The sequence below is a fragment of the Grampus griseus genome (assembly GCF_964374135.1).
Source record: "Grampus griseus genome assembly, chromosome: 7".
In the NCBI taxonomy this organism is placed as follows: domain Eukaryota; kingdom Metazoa; phylum Chordata; class Mammalia; order Artiodactyla; family Delphinidae; genus Grampus; species Grampus griseus.
Window position 1 is genome coordinate 98,935,305 of NC_139001.1, and position 8,248 is coordinate 98,943,552.

Sequence of the window (8,248 nt, forward strand, 5' to 3'; positions counted from 1 at the left end):
TACTGGTTTTTAGGAAAAAATAACTCAGCTAGGTAAAGGTGAAAGTTATAAAGTGTGGCTACGGTTTAAAATTATTATTTTGTGTGCGCCTGAAATTCTTTATTTTTGATGTTACCCAATAATAGTCAAAGTAATTGCACAGTAGGGTCTGTCTTATTCATTTGATATTTTTAGTGCCTTACATATTTCCTGGCACATTGTAGTGGTTAGGTAAATGTGTTCGATAGATGAGTGAATAAAATCCATTTTTCACTTTGAAATTAAAACTTTGAATTACTTGAGTATACAACTTTTTTCCTTTAAAATTATATCATAAAACTAAGGCTAAATTTTTGCCTTAAAAATAAAACAGTGACATTTTACATAAAACAGTGGGGAATTATTTAAGTGATCGTAAATTTTCTGAAGTAGGTCTTCAATAATTCCTTAACTAGGTCTTTGATCATTTTGAAATCTCCATGGTGTAAATAAATGGCCAGTGTCTCTAAATCATAGCATTGTACAAGGCTAATTGAAATGCCCTGAAATGTTTTGTAACATTCAATGTCAACGGTAGAAACACTACTGATTCCTAGCTCTGGTTTTTTATTGATCAATTTTGATTCTTTTGTCCAAATCCCATTTTAAACCAATTAATTTAGAGGTGATGACTTCAAAATTGCCTCCATTTTCAATGAATAAGAGTCAGTGTTGTGGTAGATTGTTAATCTCTTGGAGGTTTATTAGAAAGTTGATACTGGAATTAGCACCATACATTCTTTCTCCTATTGGACGTACATGGTATCTTTCCCAAGCAAATGCTTAAGAATCCACTGTTTAGAGGGTTGGGCAATAAGAAAATCGGAGACTTGTGTTTTGGTGCCATAATGCTTAGCTGGGATGTCATGTACAGTCATGAGATGATGGAAGTACTTCACGGGGCAGTTTCTACTGAAATACTACTGGTCTTTCCTGAGACCTTGAAAGAAGGATAAGATTTTGGTAGATGGAGAATAGGTGGGGAAGATGTTTTGGTTATGGAAGCAATGGCCTGTGTGACAGTTAGTAGTTGGGGAGGGTCAGCATGTTGTGAATGTGGACAGGTTTGAAGAGTGGGGCGTAAGATGGGAAGATGTTTGCCACCCTCAGACATTGAGAGACTTGAAAATTGATGCCTTTAAGGTTGAGATCACACACGCACACAATTGACATCAGTAACATTGTGGAATCCTCAGAGTTTGGTCTAGTTCAGCTCACATTTTACAGATGAGGGAACACACTATGTGAGGCCGCTTAAGTACCTAGTGGCTGAATAGGACTCGGTGATGATTGTTTTTATGTTTTGTTTATACTGAACAGCATATGGTTTATTAATTTTTGTTTTTCAGAATTTACTTGGCAGCTTGCTTAGCCTCTCAGACCCATCCTGTTGGGAGAGCTTATACCAGCATTATTGTGCTAGATGCCGCTGACGAGAGGGAGGTATCAAATGACCTAAATATGTGTCTACCAAGTTATGCATGATGCCCATAGTTACCAGGCTGAAGGGCTGAATGAATAGCAAGAGCCTAACACTCAGCAAGTCTATTCGAGGCTGAATTGGACGTTATGAGGCAATGATGTTTAAAAAGAAAGAAAGTAAAGGACACTTCATATACAGAACAACCATTGGAACCTTAAACTGTCCTGATCTAGGCCAAGTGGCATATTTGAGCTCTTACACATTTTGGCCATGTGCCTCTAAATTCGTGCTAAATTTATGTACCATATTTCCGCTCTCACTGATGCTGAAATTTAAATTTGTCAGTGATGTAACTGGATTTTTGCGAATTAGAAAGTACCTCAACGGGTTTTAAAAACTGGGAAAGCGTTTTTAGGCTACAAGTAAAAGTGAAGTTTGTGATAGTGTTATGAAATACAATTCTTGGCATGTGGGAAGTCCTCAAATATTTCTTGAAGAATGATCTGGATCAAAAAGGACTTGTGGAAATGGTATTTTTGATCCTGCCACTGTTTTGATTCAGTAATTAAAAAGAATACTTATGGTGCAGGCAGGGTGATGTCTGTTTTAAAAATAGGCCACATATGTGGCACAAATTAAAATTCTATTTACACATCCATTTATAGCTGTCTTTAACTACATCCCTTGCAAGATAGGCCATTGAAAAAGTGGTTCAACCCTTAATATGTACGTGTATTTTAATAACTTCAAGATCAAGGATCTGCTAATGAGCTCACGTTTGGATTACATTTGATTTGTATGTCAATTCACCTGCCACTGATACATCTCAAAAGAAGTACGTTTATTTGATCTGAGCAGTACTGTCTTTTCCTCTTTCTTCACCTTTATAAAATGGAAGTTGCAACTCTGGACATTATTCCTTAGGGCACTGGAAGGATGCATTAAATGATTTTAAGTACTCTTCCCCCCCATCCCCCCACCCCCACAAGGAGAAAAATACGGCTTCTTAAACCCCAAGTAGAAGACTGTGTTCAATCGTTAGCATTTTAGTATTCTTGAAATTGAAGTAACTAACTTGCTTTTGACCTATTTCACAAAGAAGACAAATGACTTTTTCAGACACTTAACAAGAGATGGAAGGAGTGGGGTGGCTTTTGAGTTTAGTCTTTCAGTCCATCCCCTAGGTTTCTCTCTTTTCTCCATTCATAAATGAATATATTTCAATTAGATTGCTGCTATCAAGAACAATTTGGATCTGGGTTATAGGAACAACACATTTCACTTTCCCATTTAAAGGATGCCATCCTCAGCAATATACCTTTGACTTCAGTAAAAACGAAATGTTCCTTAGGCTGTTTCAGTAATGCACAGTGTGATTTATTCTGCAGTATGGGTTTGTTAACATTCTCTATGCTAAATACTGTTCAAGATGCAGGAGCATTATAGCAAAACAGAAATGGTGTTCTTTTCTGAGACTTTAAGGGTAGGCTTTGTACAGTTTCTCTTTAGTGATGTAGATCATTGGAAAGATGCCAAGTTAATTGCAAAGTCGACAAAGAAGATCAGTGTCATCTCAAGTTACAAAGACATGATTTGATAATTGTCTTTAATTCATGCAGATTTGCGACACCCATCAACTTAAGTTCCACATTTGTCTAAGGTTTATAAAGGGTAAATGAAGGTTTCTTACCCAGAAAAAAGTTCAGAACTACGTCCATTTTGCAACATGTGATCAAGAGCTCCTTGAATGGTGTGTTTTACATATCAAACTGAACCTTAGCTGACAGCATGGATTGGTTTGTATTTCTTTGTATTTTAGCATAGAATTAACCATAGGTGTCCTGATCCTGAGATACTTGAGCTTTGGCTTCGGAGAGGATTGTGTTTTCGGTTTTATATTCCAGAGTATATTTATTCAGGATATATATACCCTCTTCTGTTCTATAATTTAAATTGGTTATTTCCCACAGAAAATCTCAACTTTTTTTTTTTTTTTTTACGGTATGCGGGCCTCTCACTGTTGTGGCCTCTCCCGTTGCAGAGCACAGGCTCCGGACGCGCAGGCTCAGAGGCCACGGCTCACGGGCCCAGCCGCTCCGCGGCATGTGGGATCTTCCCGGACCGGGGCACGAACCCGTGTCCCCTGCATCGGCAGGCGGACTCTCAACCACTGCGCCACCAGGGAAGCCCCTCAACTTTTTTTTTTTTTAACTGACCGAAGTCATGAAATTATAACAAGAATCGAGAATTTATGGTGTTCTGAGACCAGGGCTTGTGTGCCCTGCGTCACCTACGTTTTTGGCTAGATCATTTCCCATTTCCAAGCAGCTTTCCTGCTTGGGCCCTTTATATTCTTAAAATGAGCAACAATAGCAGGAGGAAGTGATGAAAGTTCTTTAAGTAAGTGGCCTTGGGCCATTTTAGCCTAAGTAGCAAAGAAATGAACTGAAGTTATACTTTATCAAAGAAGCAAGCATTTTTATTTCCTCTATGTGCTGTTACATTGTCCTAGAGCTGCCTCATAAAACCTGCCAAGTGGACTCAAATAGCCCAAGCCTAGAGCTAACAAAGAGTCACCTTTAAGAATGTCCCCCTCCCCCTCCCCTCTTATCCTTGGGTAGGATTAGACAGAAAGAAAAGGCTGATTACTGTTCCCATTCATAAAAGGAGCAAGATCTGAAAGATGCCAGCTTGAAAGTATAGAATTCACATGAGCAGGATTTACACACAAGGCTAATCCGAGTCATAGCTGCCTGTTTCCTTTGAGAGTTCCTTTTGTAGGTGCAACTTTGCTGAATGGATTCGTACTGAAATCCCGTTAAATGATTGTTTCTTCCAGCTGAGGAAGAATGGCCGGCCTTCAGTTTTGCAAGTGGGGAGGTCTTTGGGTTGTTGAAGAGCTCCCTGACCTACCGCTTGCCTCGACCCAATCTTCGTTTTGCTTGGGCTTGGTGTGCCATTTTGATGAACTTGAAATATTGCTATTTCTTTTTTTTTTTGCGGTACGCGGGCCTCTCACTGTTGGGGCCTCTCACGCTGCGGAGCGCAGGCTCAGCGGCCGTGGCTCACGGGCCCAGCCGCTCCGCGGCATGTGGGATCTTCCTGGACCGGGGCACGAACCCGCGTCCCCTGCATCGGCAGGCGGACTCTCAACCACTGTGCCACCAGGGAAGCCCCGCTATTTCTTGATAATCAAATTCAGTTCAAAGAATATTTTTGAGCCTCCATCATGTAGGAGGCACTGTGCTAGGGCCTTGGTGGGGATACAGGGCACTCACTTCGCAGTTACAGCTTAACTTGGAGACAGCCCTGAACGTTACTAACGAAATGCAGCACAGTGTGTGTTTCAGGTTGTAATGGGGGCCGAGAAAGCAAAAATTAGCTCAGACTGAGAAAATATAAATCTGCATTGCCCTTCATGAGGCACCGATAAAGCCAGCTGCAGAGTTAACAGGAAACAGTATTTCTCCCATGGACATGCTGCAGCCATAATGTGTCATAACAACTCTCTTCAAGTGACTGCTGCTTTCTTACTCACTGAGAAACTGTTTTCTAAATATCATAGACTATCAGAAATTTTGCTATTTGAAATTATATCAGTAAGATGAAATATCCCCCTTTTATGTAATTCACTTTGATACAAAAGTTGCCTTGGCTTGCAAATGAGGGACAGAGCTTCAAATAAGGGTTTGGGAACACAGCACTGAACATATCAACTTTCGTTTCCAAGGATACAGAACCCTAGGTCCAATTTGTTGTTCAAACCTGATGTTCAGGCCTTTACACAGCACCCTGCCTTGCTCTGAGCCTATCACAATGTTGATTTATTTAAATTTCACCCTTCCACCCAAATTGGTAATTTCCGCATTTCCTCCATGTGCAGTACATGTGCAGGTACTTTCATAGCAATGGATATTGTCAGACTATTGACTTTGTCAGACTATTGGTTTGCTTCTGGAAGACTTAGGCTGATTGGGCTAGGACAGATGTCCACTTCGACAATTCTCAATTTAGCATTAAATCTATGTGTAATGTATTTACATAATACATATGTTGCATATATCCATGTATCCTGTTTTTTCACTTTTAATGGTTTTGTGTGTAGATAATTTTTCTTCCACAAAGTAATATCTCTTCCTGGAGGGTGGCGTCTGTGCTTAAAATTCCATCTGATTTTTTTTTTTTCAGTGTCTTGACCAGCATTGTGCATGCAGTAGATGTTCGATAAACACTTTCCACAAAGAAGCTTCACATCTTAGCTGTTTCTTTGAGACTTTCTCCAAGTTTGAAACCTAACAGACTGTGGTATCCTCTTCCTCACAATTCTACCTCTGCTTAATAAAGTGCAAGTTACCCAGGCAATGAGGCGCGGTGCAGTTGAAGCTTTTTACAGCTCCATCTGTCTGCAGTCACATAAATGTCAGTGGATAGATGTATTTGTCATAATGTGCAGTAAGTGCAAGTAAGCCCCCCATTAGTAGTCTCACTAGAGATAAAATAGATTGACAGGAACTCAGAGGTGATAAACTGTCAGATTGCACTCTAAGGAAATACAGCATGTCATTGGTAGCTGAAAATGTGCAGAAGTAAACGCACGATTCCTCACTCCAACCTGATTTGTTTTCAAACCTTTGCGTATTTACTTTTGTTCATCCACCACTTTGGTTGAAATAAACCATTAATTAAAAACAGCTCAGGAAAACCACTGATGACGTTAATAGATCTCAACACAGCAGCAGCAAAACAGTCTCAATTCACCGAACTGCCTTCCAGGCGGGCCTTGCCCTTTCTGTAGAGGATGGTGGAGAAGCAAGTCTCTGGCTCTCAGGGGCTGCTGGGGGATCGATGTCGCTGATCATCTTATGCCTAAAGTAATGCTTTTCCTTGAAACTTAGGTATGCAGGGATTCATAAAAACAGCAGAAATAGGAAGTAACAGAGAAAGCCTTTTGAGTAACCAGGAAGGATTTGGTAAAAGCCCACACGCTGCGTAATCCGTGCTCTTTCCTCATGGTTGTGCCCCTTAGTTCATGTTTGCCTGACACGCGGTCCTGAAAGCTCTCTGTTCCAGTGTTTGCTCCCTAATGAATGTCAGTATATTAGATTCTGAGCTAGTGACAAGGGACTTACCTGTGTTCCTGTCCTCACATTCCTCTGGATGTACTAAATGGTTTGATTAAGCCCGATCACTTCAGTGATGAACACTGGAACGGTTTTATTTTTCTCCACAGAACGCGCGTGAAGGAAGCCAGGGAGAGTCAGTCGCAATGTGTGTTGTTATGTTCCTCAGGATCCGCTGTTTTGTGGTCTGGTTGTGTTATTAAAATTGCAGTCTCAAGTCATTTCAAAACCCCTGTCCTTTACCTCAGCTCAGATTGGCCGGGGCTGCCCCAGCAACTTGACGCTAAGACGTCCATGCGCCTTCCACGTTGCCAAAGCAGACATCCAACTGGAGGATACGATGCAGACATCTCCAAACATCAGGAAACATTCTCTTAGAGCCGGTCCCCCAGCCTGGCTGAGAGTCTGGGGACAAACTGAACACGTCCCTTTCTCTTTGCGAAGGAGAGAGAGAAGCCACGTTCTCAAGAAGAAAACTGAGGTGGTAACCCGCTCCCCGTCTCCAGCTGTCTTTATCCCGTCTTCGTCCCCGCCAGGCTGACAACCAGTGCTTTACAGACCACTGTCTTCTGCGGCTCCTGATGGAGTTTCCCATAATGCTGAACCAAATGATGCTGAGATGCTGAACCAAACATCTCCAGGATGCTGTTCTTCCTGGCTGGCTCTCTGTCTACACTGAGTCCCCAGTCCTGCCGTCCCCAGTATCACTCCAGGAGTGGGTTTCATTTTCAGGACCACATGTGTTGCCGGAGATGCTCTGCCCTGTCGTGAGCTCATTTTCTGATATTTGGCAGGAAGAATCTACACACGTCAGCAAGGCCTGAATGCACCGTGTATGTGAAAGATAATGAACATTCCCAGTCATGATCCTAAGCCTTGGTTTTGATCATTTTTCCACAGAAAGATTCAATTCTGTTCAATAAATATTAAAAAATAGTTGAAAAAAGAAAGTGTTTAAAGGAGTATATTTTTTGCTACCTGGAAAACGTTGACAACTAGTTAAAAATATAACTACCAGTTATATATATTACTACCAGTAATATAACTACTATAATTCCCTGGCAGTCTAGTGGTTAGGACTCTGTGCTTTCACTGCTGAGGGCACAGGTTCAATCCCTGGTTGGGGAACTAAGATCCTGCAAGCTGTGCAGTGTGGCCAAATTAAAAAAAAAAAAAAAATACAAAACAAAATAAAAAACTACTATCTGTTGAACACCTACTCTGTGCTAGGCAGTGTTTTCGATACTTCACACTTAATCCCATGAATTGGGCATCACTAGGTCCATTTACAGAGGAGAAAAATGAAGCTGAGTACGGATGAAAGACTTGACCAAGGCAGAATCCATTTGGATACGTGTAACAGAAAAATCCAACTCAAATGGATTAACTAAATAAATAAGAACGTAATCTTGTATTGAAGCAGTCTATAGGTAGGTTACTCCAGGATTGATTAATCTGATAATCCACTGACCTCATCAGGGACCCTGTTTTCCCTATCTTTCTGCCGTGCCAGTCTCAGCACGGGAGGCTCTGTGTTTGGGCTGTCTCTTCCCATGGTTGACAGTGAATGGTTGCTTTTTCAGGTCTCCTGTCCGGACATAATCACGTCCAGCAGCAGAAGAGACTTCTCTTCCTGGATGATCTTTTTTAAGAAAACGGGCAATTTCCTACACGCCTCCCAGAAGAG